The sequence below is a fragment of the Dermochelys coriacea genome, chromosome 7, assembly GCF_009764565.3.
Source record: "Dermochelys coriacea isolate rDerCor1 chromosome 7, rDerCor1.pri.v4, whole genome shotgun sequence".
Classification (NCBI taxonomy): Eukaryota; Metazoa; Chordata; order Testudines; family Dermochelyidae; genus Dermochelys; species Dermochelys coriacea.
In genome coordinates, this window is record NC_050074.1 from 85572595 (window position 1) to 85585618 (window position 13024).

Sequence of the window (13024 nt, forward strand, 5' to 3'; positions counted from 1 at the left end):
TTTTAAGAATCTGATTGGTTTTTAGTGTCCTAAAAACTCAAGGGTCTGGTCTGTGATCACCTTGTTTACCTATCTGGTTGGTAGATTATTTTCAAGCCTCCCCAGGAAAGGGGGTGAAGGGGCTTCAGGGTATATTTTGGGGAAACAGGAACTTCAAGTGGATCTTTTCCTGAATCTTTGTCTAACTCACTTGGTGGTGGCAGCAGTACTCATCCAAGGACAGGGAAGGATTTGTGCCTTGGGGAAGTTTTTAACCTAAACTGGTAGAAATAAGCTTAGGGAGTCTTTCATGTGGCTTCCCACATCTGTACCCCACAGTTCATAGTGGGGAGGGAACCCTGACAGTAAGTAAGGGCAAAAACCTTAGAAGTGAGAATCTGAAATTCTCAGAAGCTAGGGGAATAGCAGGCGACCTGGTGACATTTTAATGCCACTGCGGTTCCTTAACACAAACATCACTCTGACCTATGAAATGCCCCCACACTGAGCCCATCATAAGAAACACTAGTAGATTATTGGTGAGGATAAGATTTTTGTCACTGGTTCTGTGACTTTTTGAGACCTCTGTGACATTTTCCACTTCAGCCCTGGGGTGAGGGCCCCACAGCTGGCGGTCTCCCTGTGGTGGTCAGCTCCTCTTCCTTCTCTTCTTCCCCCCCTCGCCATTTTTTTTTTTTTTTTAGTAAAAGTCACAGGCTTCCATGAAAGTTTTATTTGCCCATGACCTGTTCATGACTTTTATTAAAAATAACAATGACAAATTCTTAACCTTATTTATTGGAGTTTCCCTGGAAGTTAGATTGGTCCAAAAATGTGTAGTCTACAGGAGAAAGTGGTCACCTCAGCAGGTCGGCCGTGAAAAAAATGCCAGAAAGACAGTTGGAAATGCACGACCAACAGAAAGAGGGAGATTGGGGTGGATGGATATATGCAATAGCGAAACAGACCTTTCGCAAGGTTTCATTGGTCATTTTTGCCTCAGTGGCAGAGAAACGCTTGGTGGTTTGAGCTACATGAATAATTTACCAGACTGTCACAGGTGTTTTAGCTTCAGTACAAACACCCTCACGATGTGAACATACTGACCTCACAGGACATTGGGAGAGATGGGTAAAAGGTAAACTCAGTTCTGAAACTCTCTGAGAATTAACAGGAGTGCAGTTTTAATGAGGGTATTTGTGTAGTCATCTGTCTGCCAGGAAGGTAGAGCTGGACTGAAATCACCACGTAGGCTGATGTATGACTACTGACCTCCATTGTGCATAATAGAAGATGCACGCAGTCTGCTGGCTCTTCCCCCTACACCTCTGCAGCCTGCTTAAATCAATAGGAAGCAGTTTTTAAAAAACAATATTAAAATATTGTGTTTACTGAATTATAGTGTAATTCATATGGAAATGAATAAGATTTCCACAGAAATATTACCTGGGGTTTATACTGTGTTCTTGCTATAAAGACCTAAGCATCTATTTATTTGACCAGCTGGCTACCATGTGCAAGGCACAGTGATGATAAATGTCCTATTTTATCATGTGAGAGCTGTGTATGGAGTATCCATAAATGACTGCCACTCATTGAGCAGGTGGGATCAGAGTCAGTGTGTGGTGACACACTGTTACCTCCATATTGGTGCACATAACAAAATTCATGTGGTGGGCATGGGGCTGAAGGGTTTGGAGTGTGGGAGGGTGCTCAGGGTTGGGGCAGAGGGTTAGGGTGTTGGGGTGAGGACTCAGGGTGGGGCTGAGGATGAGGGGCTTGGGCAGAGGGTTGAGATGAGGGCTCTGGCTGGGGCTGTGGGGTGGGCTAGAGGTGAAGGATTTGGGGTGTAGGCTGCCCCAGGGCTACAGTGGGGAGAGAGGACTCCCCTTCCCCAGCTTGCTCTCCCTGCAGCAGCTCTGGGGCTGGAGCCACGGGACAGGCACTTCTCCCCCACCTGTGGCAGGACTGGAACTGGGCTGGGCTGGGTTGGGGCTGGGGGAAGGGGTGCCTCTCCTCCCGGCAGGGGCTGGGTTGGGGAAGGGGTGCTTCTCCATGTGGCAGGGGCTGGGTTGGGGCTGGGGGAAAGGGTGCCTCTCCCCACCACAGTTCTGAGCTCCTGTGCGGCGCTTAATAGGCTGCTACACGGCCGCGCAGCTTAGAGGGAACTTAAGCGTTGATCAGACTAAATCTTAAGTGTGTTCTGAGATCATGTAGGTATGATGTTTTTTCAGCACTCCACCTGTTCCTCACTGTGGAGAATATAGCAGTAGATGAGGTACAAGTGGACCTTTCCTGTGGTTAAAAAAACAACACGTAGCACAAGGAAGCCCTTGATGTGGTGTTTTACATGTACTGAAAGTGCATTACAGCTAATTCTAGCTCTGCAAAAGGCTTTGTAGTTTTGTGCTGCTCATCTTTCCCGCTAACAAGTCACTTATTAGCACTTCCTAATTAAAGGCCTTAGTTGCAGTCCCATTCAGCTAAATGGATATTAAGCAATGCAAGGCTGTAATTTTCTCTAATTCTTCCCATAATTGCTTTGGCATAGTAGCTCTTAAACTACACATGAATACTGTACATGAAACATAGTGTCAGTGTAGGGAGGTCTGGACCTATAGTTCAAAAGGAGTCTACGGCATACAGGGGCAGAAAAGCAAGTGCAAGCTATGCAGAAAAACCTCTTACTGGTAATAACTTTAAAATTAATCCTATCCTGAGGCACATGGTGGAGTTAGGAGACCAGAAGGTTTTTCAGATCACTACAAAAGACAATGAATAGCAAAAGCCAAGAAATTAATTCACAATGAGGCACAGTCAATAACTCTGCAAGGCAACATTGTCTCCCTCTGAGAGCTGTTACTGGTCATCATGATCCTGAAGCGATGAACTGAATCTACACTGAGCTTACAACTGACATGTAACAAAAGGTGAAAAGAATCCCTGCCCTTCTCCCAGCCCTACACTGTGGAAAAACAAAGGAATTGTTGAGCCTAATGGCTGTGAAAGCTACACAGCTCCTCCAAAATACATATGAATAATACTTAACATTTCTGTAGCACCTTACAATTGAATACTTCAGTTTGTTTTAGGCATATTAATTAATGTACCCTCCCACTAGTCTGGGAGATAGAGAATTATTTACAAGGAGAACACTGAAGCATGGAGAAAATAAGTGACTTACTCAAGCTCATAGAGTAGCAGAGCTGAAAATAGAATCTAAGGGCCAGACTCTAGCCCCTTCTGTGTCCCCTATGTATTGTTCTACTGCTGTATAGGACCATAAAGGGGACGGAGTAGTCCCCAGGGGAATTCCCCTATTACAGGGATAGTGCAGAACTTGCATATGCAGCCCTACTCTGCCCTCATTACACTGTCAACTCCTAGCTTAGGGACTTGCTAAGGGTGGGAGAGAGAATGGTTGGTCTGCTCAACATCCCTGTAGTTCTTGCAGTAGTGGGAAGGCTGTCATAAATTAGAACAGCTCTAGCAGATGATGTGATCTACTGTGAGGGCCACACTGGATATGTCTACTCTGCAACGTAAGCCCAGGGTCAGTGGGACTCGAGCCCACAGGCTCAGTACTTGTAAGTCTGCTTCAGCGTCCACCCTGAATATTTAAACCTAGGTTTCGAATATCTGGACTTGGGTCTCATATTCACACTCGGGCATCTAAACTGCACTACGCAGACCATAGTCAAATCTGCCTATCTGAGGTTTCCTAGCACCTGTAGCCACTCAGGACCCATGTTTGTGGAGCACTATGGGAACACTTGATTGTCCATCTTGCTGCACTTTACAGGAAGTAGTCACAGCCTGCCAAGCTATCTTTTGGGTCAGCATGCTCCAGGCAACTGGAGCCAGCAACATGGAGGAGTGACTATTTGAAGTACTCGTCCTGCTTGGCCTTTCACTCCTATTTCACGGAACAGGCAGAGCATCTATGAGGCGCCAGTGGACATTTCAGTGGCATTTTCTGATCCACCAAAGGCACCTGATGGAGAAGGAGGAGAACCATGATACAGACATGGCAAACTTACACTGGCTGATGCTGTTCACGACTGTCAATTTAGCTGTTGTAGGTCGGCACTTATGTAGCAGGGCCACAAGCACAGACTGGTGGGATCACATCATCATGCAGACCTGGGATGCCCAGCAGTGGCTCCAGAACTTTCTCATGAAAAATGACCAGGATTGCCCTGAAGTTTTTTATAAATAGGTACAATATTTGCTACTTGCCACTTCTCTGTATAAGATAGATCTTAATAACAGTAAGCTGCCAACAAATAAATACAACTACTTAATTCTCCTTGCTGTAACTGGGTAAGCCCAATAGCTCTGGTCTGATATAATGGAGTGACTGAGACTTCAGATCCCCGTTTTGTACATAGACACAATTCGAAAAGAAGTTCTGCCTACGTACATAGTGAGCTTTTTAATAAACTGTCTGAAGGCATATTTGCATGTGTCTATTGGTGTGTACCTACTGTACATACTTCTTCTTTACTCCTGCAGTAACTGGTCACAATAGGGAAAGGAGGAGTTAAGGACAAGGATTGCATGTCAGCTTTAGTTTTAATTCTAAATGTCTTTTAATTTTGTGCGTCAAATCCTAGTAGGATTTGATCCTTTCAGGAGTTAGAATGAGATTGCTCAGTGCGTATTGCAGTGGGAGATCCTGCAAGATCTTGGAGCTTGGCTGCCTGGAGACTGCTGCTCTTTTTTAGTAACACTGTGTATGATATGTATTTCTGAATAATGTGCTCTTGTAAAAATGGCTGAAAATTCTGCTTTGGTAGTCAAAGGCCTTGGTTTTCCTGTAACTCATTGCAGCACACAATGTGCATACGACAAATGCAGAGAATCAAATTCCCAGGGTGTGCGGAGCACTGGGTGCATCATAAGGGAGTGTAACTCTGAAGTGAATGGAATTGCACTGGCTTGAATGAGGGCAGAATTTGAATCTTTATTTTTCTGATCCTATTTAATATTTGTTCATCATATTCATGCTTTCATAGAGCCTTTATACCACAAATATTGAAAATGGAAACATCTTGGTGTCAAATATTTATTTATTTATTTCCTCAAGTTAAATTAGCCGAATTCAGAAAGAGATTCCTCCTTCTCAAGGGGAACAAGAAGGTCACCTCCTTGTGGAAGGAGTGAGTGGAGTTTCCCTCATTCCTCTCTGATGAAAGCAGATGTCTCAAGGAGGAGGTTCCTGGGTGTTTCATGGGAGAAAGGTTCCCCCCGCCCAAAGAAGGTGGAAGTGAACTGAATGCAGATCTCTCCATGGAGAGCAGGGTGTAGAGAGTACTGGGTGAATCATAAGGGTGTGAGAATCTCTGCTTGTATGAGAGATGGGTGATTCTAGCAAGGGAGGATAGACCATAGTGGACAAAACACAGAGGGGAGGTGTTTGGAGGGGAAAGGTCAGCCCACCATCTTGCTACCTTCAGGGGGGTTTAAGTCGAGGGTGGCCCACATCAGTGTTATTCCACTCCTGCCTCCAGGAGAAAGGGGGGTGGGAAGACACAGGAAAACCAGCACCTTCTTTCCTTTGTGATCCTCCTGTCTCCAGAATGGAAGAGCAGTCTTCAATGCCCTCCTTCCTATTCTGAAAGTCTTTGTCCAATTATATGGAAAATCCACAGAATCTTTTGCTGTTTTGTTGGTAGACCTTTAGAGGGAATGGAGTGTTTCACCACTGTGGTGGCCTTCCCCATTTTTCTCAACCCTGCAGAAGTCCTTTTCTAGGAGTGCAATCCAGACCAGTCACGGACTGCATCACAGCCTGCCCCGCAACCTTGGGTGCCTCACAATGCTTTGCTGTTGTAGCTGCCAACCAGGGCTGCTCACAAACAGTCTAACAGCATGCAGGTAACACCCGGCGTGTCTGGGTATAGCTAGAGCCCTGGTCCAGCCACTCTGACCCCAGCAGCCTGTCAGTAACATGCTAGCTACACTCTTGCTTCCAGCAGCCTTGGTTACTACTTGCAAGGTGACCCCCAACACACTCCCATTCCCAAATTTTCCTCAAAATGTATTCTGCAGTGTCCAGCCCTTTCTTGGACAGCTGAGATATTAAAGGTCCATTGCCCCTGTAAAGGGTCAATATTCAACCGTTTGCTACTTTAACTGGAGTTACGAAACAATTCAGTTTAAACACAGCACTGGATTTGTTTAGATTAAAAATAAAACAAGTTTATTTAACTACAAGGAAATAGGTTTTAAGTGAGTACAAGTATAAGGTATTAACATCAGAAATGGTCACAAGAAAAATAAAAATAAAACATTTTCTAGTAACTAAAACTTAACAAGCTAGATTTGGTTCAAGGTAAAAACCTTATTATAAGTTACCAACAACTTGGCTGACTAAATTCTCTGTCAGAATCCTCCCCACTCCCCAACCCCAAAAGGCTTTTTCCTTTGTCTTCTTACATGGAAGAGAGAAAGAGAGAGAACCTTCGGTGGTTTTGCCCCTCTCTTGTATAGTCTGGTCACCCACTGAAATACATTTTCCTGAGGGTTACCCCTACATAAAGTTCATTCCAGAGTGAGGAAGGAGACAAGGAATCTAGGCGTGAAAGAGGTGTTATGTTGTTGTTTGCTAAAATGCAGATCGATCTGTTCCTGCCCCTCTTTATTGCCAAAGAAAGGCTATTTAACTGGTGATTGCCAATGAGTTTTGATGACACCTGGCTAAAGGCATCAGCTTGTCCTTTGTCTTTGAGAAACAGATTTACTCCCTCCCAAGACCTGTCTTGTAATCACATTGTAGTCATAATTTCAGTTTATGTTCATACCTCTTAATACACTTTGTACACATATTACACAAGAATATTGTTGATCTGTATGTTACTAGTTTTTAAATGATACCGCACAAGTCATAATTTGCACAAATATGATTATAGTAGTGTGTAGGGTTTGAATATAGGGGTGCTATCACAGAGATAGGGACCCACAGAGCTAGAGCAGAGACACAAGATTTGTATCTGATTTTGATTTTCTTAGCCTCTGAAAATCCCCAGGGATTTTCAGACGCTAAGATCTGAACCTGTGCCTCCCTGCTCCCTCCTATGACAGAAGAGAACTTAGGAAACTCTACTCTTGACTGGGAGAATGGAACACTAAATTATTTACTCTTAATATTTTCATTCTCTAAATTAGAGCCGAGGGATTGGAGGCTTTCAGAGGAAGGAGCGTGTGAGGATAAAAAAAATCCTCTTTTTATGCATATATCCCGTGTGCTAAAGAACTAGGGAAGGAAAATAAAAAAACATATAGAATCTCTATGCTTAAATAGTTTATAATTTGAACATTTCTCAAAGTTCTCCATGGCTTATCTGTAGCATTCAATAATTAATTTAAAAAAGAGCTTTTTAGAGTGCTAGAGAAAAACTAATAGAAAATTCAGTAAATACTGCAGCTGTGCACTCTCTCACCACCATCATGGCAGACAGGAACAAATCTAGCCCTGAAGGAGATTTAAAATGTCATAAAGAGAGAGTGAAAATAGATTTTTTTTAACCTGAATGTGGTTTGGTTGATGAATACAAATTAAGCCCTAACACTGAAGTGCCGTACCAGAGGTGGGAAGAGAATGCTATTATTCCAATGAGATGTTAAACCAAAGTCTCTTCTGCCTGTCTCCGGTGGTCCCTGTCCAGGTTGGCTAGTTGGTTTGTTAGTTCTTATGCTGTTGCTTGGACAGCGTAGAGGCTACTCAACACCTTATGCACCTCCATGGTGTTCTGTCCTCAGAGTGTTATGAGGTAGGATGGCTGTCAAGGATATGCATCTGTTCATGCCATCCAGTCATCATGTTTCAGATCTTCTAGGATGTCTTTTCCATTCTGCTTTCAATGGGCTGAAGATGATTCCTGCAGGAAATTGGTAGGCATTCAGAGCAGATGACCATACCACATCAGAGTGCACTGGGTGACCATTTGAGAGCAGGACTGATTTAGTTAGAAAGTGTGTCTCTTCATTCAATTTGAATTCAGATCATTTGATGTTTTTGATCATTCAGAGATGCTGCATCTGAAGGGTGCCAACCTTCTTTTCAATCTTGACAGTGAGGGGCCATTTTTCAGTGCTGTAGCTCAGAATATAGCCCACTGAAACACTATATATCCTCAGCTTTGTCTCTGTTAAAATTCATGTGGCACTCTTTTGGAAAGAGGAGGGGAGAGTCCTGCTGTCTGGGACAACATTCCTTCTTCACTATAATGGGCTCACTGGCCACACTATATTTCCGATTATCAAGTGTGATTCCCATGATGCACCATGTCAATTCAATTAGAGGGGAGACCACAGTGCATCTTGGGTGATGTAGTACAGCCAGGTAGTGTAGCCCATTGGAGAGAATTGCAGCAGCCATACTATAGCTCCCTTGAGGCACCATGGCATATCACGTGAACGCAGATTAATGTCAAACTGACCTGAAATTAAACATTTTTTTTCAGTTTGACAAACCAAAATGTTTAGTTTGACTCTGCCCATCTCAGAATTAAATATTTTGTTTTAATTTTCCTCATAGAAAATCTAAAAATTTCTGCAGAATAGAAACTTTCCAACAGAAAATTTCAGTGTTGCAGAAACTGTATTTTCCATGTATTTAAAAAAAAAACAAACTTTAATGGAAAGTCTCAACAAACTCTAATGCTGGGGGAGGAAGGTGGCCTGCCCAAGTTGTTCCTATACGTTGACTATTGTGTGAGTGCTGTGATGCCCATTAAAACCATGATAGCCAGAGCTCAAATTAGCCCAGCTCTCAGGACTGCCTTAACCCTGAGCCTTAACCCTGAGCCCATTGAGAGCTGGCTGTATTTCAAGGAATCCCTGTTGAGATTACAGGGACAAACCATCCCGATGAGTCGAAAGAATAGTAAATATGGCAGGCGACCAGCTTGGCTTAATGGTGAAATCCTAGCGGATCTTAAACATAAAAAAGAAGCTTACAAGAAGTGGAAGCTTGGACATATGACCAGGGAAGAGTATAAAAATATTGCTCGGGCATGTAGGAAAGATATCAGGAGGGCCAAATCGCACCTGGAGCTGCAGCTAGCAAGAGATGTCAAGAGTAACAAGAAGGGTTTCTTCAGGTATGTTGGCAACAAGAAGAAAGCCAAGGAAAGTGTGGGCCCCTTACTGAATGAGGGAGGCAAGCTAGTGACAGAGGATGTGGAAAAAGCTAATGTACTCAATGCTTTTTTTGCCTCTGTTTTCACTAACAAGGTCAGCTCCCAGACTGCTGTGCTGGGCAACACAAAATGGGGAAGAGATGGCCAGCCCTCTGTAGAGATAGAGGTGGTTAGGGACTATTTAGAAAAGCTGGACGTGCACAAGTCCATGGGGCCGGACGAATTGCATCCGAGAGTGCTGAAGGAATTGGCGGCTGTGATTGCAGAGCCCTTGGCCATTATCTTTGAAAACTCGTGGCGAACGGGGGAAGTCCCGGATGACTGGAAAAAGGCTAATGTAGTGCCCATCTTTAAAAAAGGGAAGAAGGAGGATCCTGGGAACTACAGGCCGGTCAGCCTCACCTCAGTCCCTGGAAAAATCATGGAGCAGGTCCTCAAAGAATCAATCCTGAAGCACTTAGAGGAGAGGAAAGTGATCAGGAACAGTCAGCATGGATTCACCAAGGGAAGGTCATGCCTGACTAATCTAATCGCCTTTTATGATGAGATTACTGGTTCTGTGGATGAAGGGAAAGCAGTGGATGTATTGTTTCTTGACTTTAGCAAAGCTTTTGACACGGTCTCCCACAGCATTCTTGTCAGCAAGTTAAGGAAGTATGGGCTGGATGAATGCACTATAAGGTGGGTAGAAAGCTGGCTAGATTGTCGGGCTCAACGGGTAGTGATCAATGGCTCCATGTCTAGTTGGCAGCCGGTGTCAAGTGGAGTGCCCCAGGGGTCGGTCCTGGGGCCCGTTTTGTTCAATATCTTCATAAATGATCTGGAGGATGGTGTGGATTGCACTCTCAGCAAATTTGCGGATGATACTAAACTGGGAGGAGTGGTAGATACGCTGGAGGGGAGGGATAGGATACAGAAGGACCTAGACAAATTGGAGGATTGGGCCAAAAGAAATCTAATGAGGTTCAATAAGGATAAATGCAGGGTCCTGCACTTAGGATGGAAGAATCCAATGCACCGCTACAGACTAGGGACCGAATGGCTCGGCAGCAGTTCTGCGGAAAAGGACCTAGGGGTGACAGTGGACGAGAAGCTGGATATGAGTCAGCAGTGTGCCCTTGTTGCCAAGAAGGCCAATGGCATTTTGGGTTGTATAAGTAGGGGCATAGCGAGCAGATCGAGGGACGTGATCGTTCCCCTCTATTCGACACTGGTGAGGCCTCATCTGGAGTACTGTGTCCAGTTTTGGGCCCCACACTACAGGAAGGATGTGGATAAATTGGAAAGAGTACAACGAAGGGCAACGAAAATGATTAGGGGTCTAGAGCACATGACTTATGAGGAGAGGCTGAGGGAGCTGGGATTGTTTAGTCTGCAGAAGAGAAGAATGAGGGGGGATTTGATAGCTGCTTTCAACTACCTGAAAGGGGGTTTCAAAGAGGATGGCTCTAGACTGTTCTCAATGGTAGCAGATGACAGAACGAGGAGTAATGGTCTCAAGTTGCAATGGGGGAGGTTTAGATTGGATATTAGGAAAAACTTTTTCACTAAGAGGGTGGTGAAACACTGGAATGCGTTACCTAGGGAGGTGGTAGAATCTCCTTCCTTAGAGGTTTTTAAGGTCAGGCTTGACAAAGCCCTAGCTGGGATGATTTAACTGGGACTTGGTCCTGCTTTGAGCAGGGGGTTGGACTAGATGACCTTCTGGGGTCCCTTCCAACCCTGATATTCTATGATTCTATGATAACCAGCACTCAGAGTAGCAGCCGTGTTAGTCTGTATTCACAAAAAGAAAAGGAGTACTTGTGGCACCTTAGAGACTAACAAATTTATTTGAGCATAAGCTTTCGTGAACTACAGCTCACTTCATTGGATGCATTCGGTGGAAAATACAGTGGGGAGATTTATATAGACACACAGAGAACATGAAACAATGAGTTTTATCATACACACTGTAAGGAGAGTGATCACTTAAGATGAGCCATCACCAGCAGGAGGGCGGGGGGAAGGAGAAAAACCTTTCATGGTGATAATCAAGGTGGGTCATTTCCAGCAGTTAACAAGAACATCTGAAGAACAGTGGGGGGTGGGGTGGGGGGGAGAAATAACATGGGGAAATAGTTTTACTTTGTGTAATGACCCATCCACTCCCAGTCTCTATTCAAGCCTAAGTTAATTATATCCAGATTGCAAATTAATTCCAATTCAGCAGTCTCTCGTTGGAGTCTGTTTTTGAAGTCTTTTTGTTGAAGGATAGCCACTCTCAGGTCTGTAATCGAGTGACCGGAGAGATTAAAGTGTTCACCGACTGGTTTTTGAATGTTATAATTCTTGACGTCTGATTTGTGTCCATTTATTCTTTTACGTAGAGACTGTCCAGTTTGACCAATGTACATGGCAGAGGGGCATTGCTGGCACATGATGGCATATATCACATTGGTAGATGCACAGGTGAACGAGCTTCTGATAGTGTGGCTGATGTGATTAGGCCCTAGGATGGTGTCTCCTGAATAGATATGTGGCAGAGTTGGCAACGGGCTTTGTTGCAAAGATAGGTTCCTGGGTTAGTGGTTCTGTTGTGTGGTGTGTGGTTGCTGGTGAGTATTTGCTTCAGGTTGGGGGGCTGTCTGTAAGCAAGGACTGACCTGTCTCCCAAGATCTGTGAGAGTGATGGGTTGTCCTTCAGGATAGGTTGTAGATCCTTGATGATGCGTTGGAGAGGTTTTAGTTGGGGGTTGAAGGTGATGGCTAGTGGCGTTCTGTTATTTTCTTTGTTGGGCCTGTCCTGTAGTAGGTGACTTCTGGGTACTCTTCTGGCTCTGTCAGTCTGTTTCTTCACTTCAGCAGGTGGGTATTGTAGTTGTAGGAATGCATGATAGAGATCTTGTAGGTGTTTGTCTCTGTCTGAGGGGTTGGAGCAAATGCGGTTATATCGTAGAGCTTGGCTGTAGACAATGGATCGTGTAGTATGATCCGGATGAAAGCTAGAGGCATGTAGGTAGGAATAGCGGTCAGTAGGTTTCCAATATAGGGTGGTGTTTATGTGACCATCACTTATTAGCACCGTAGTGTCCAGGAAGTGGATCTCTTGTGTGGACTGGTCCAGGCTGAGGTTGATGGTTGAATGGAAATTGTTGAAATCGTGATGGAATTCCTCAAGGGCTTCTTTTCCATGGGTCCAGATAATGAAGATGTCATCAATGTAGTGCAAGTAAAGTAGAGGCATTTGGGGTCGAGAGCTGAGGAAGCATTGTTCTAAGTCAGCCATAAAAATGTTGGCATGCTGTGGGGCCATGTGGGTACCCATCTGACTGAAAACTGAAGAACCCAGACTTGCAATGGTCAGACTTAGATGAGCCAGAATGTGATGAAAGCTCTGATTAAGCCAAGTGAAAGCCTAACAGCCTTTTCCTTTTAAGACAGTTTAGTCTTGTGCTTGATAGCTAAGGAGGGCAGAGACTGTTACAGAAGAGAGACATAGTTGGAAGCAGCTTTTTTCTCTGCACACACAGCATCAATTCCCAGTACTGCTGGTGTGGCAGAGGCTTCACTACATTATCTGTGAATGCTACAGGACTGAATTTTACTTATCTGGGAAGGAGCCCTTGCTCTCAGGCTCCTTGAGGAATTTAGAGGCAGCAAGATAATCAAGCTCCCTGTACCCTTTGGTTTGAGAACACCCCTGCTGGCAGCTGAACACAACAAGGAGCCTCCAAGGCTGTCCTTAAGCCCAAACAACTGCTGGGGGCTGAGTCAGTACAGGGCTGGGATGTTTACATGGCACCACATTCACAGATCCCTAAACACATTGAATTAAATAGAAAGAGACTCAGGAGGCAGGGGTCCTGATCCTCCTCTTGCTCATCCCAGAGAACACGGAGAGTAGCTCAACTGAAGTA

At 44.5% G+C, this 13024-nt stretch overlaps 1 protein-coding gene across 2 annotated transcripts in view; it reads left to right on the forward strand.

The window, feature by feature from the left end:
- LRRC20 (leucine rich repeat containing 20) overlaps nucleotides 1-13024 on the forward strand; it is a 150938-nt gene that overhangs the window by 105207 nt on the left and 32707 nt on the right. The window lies entirely within an intron of this gene.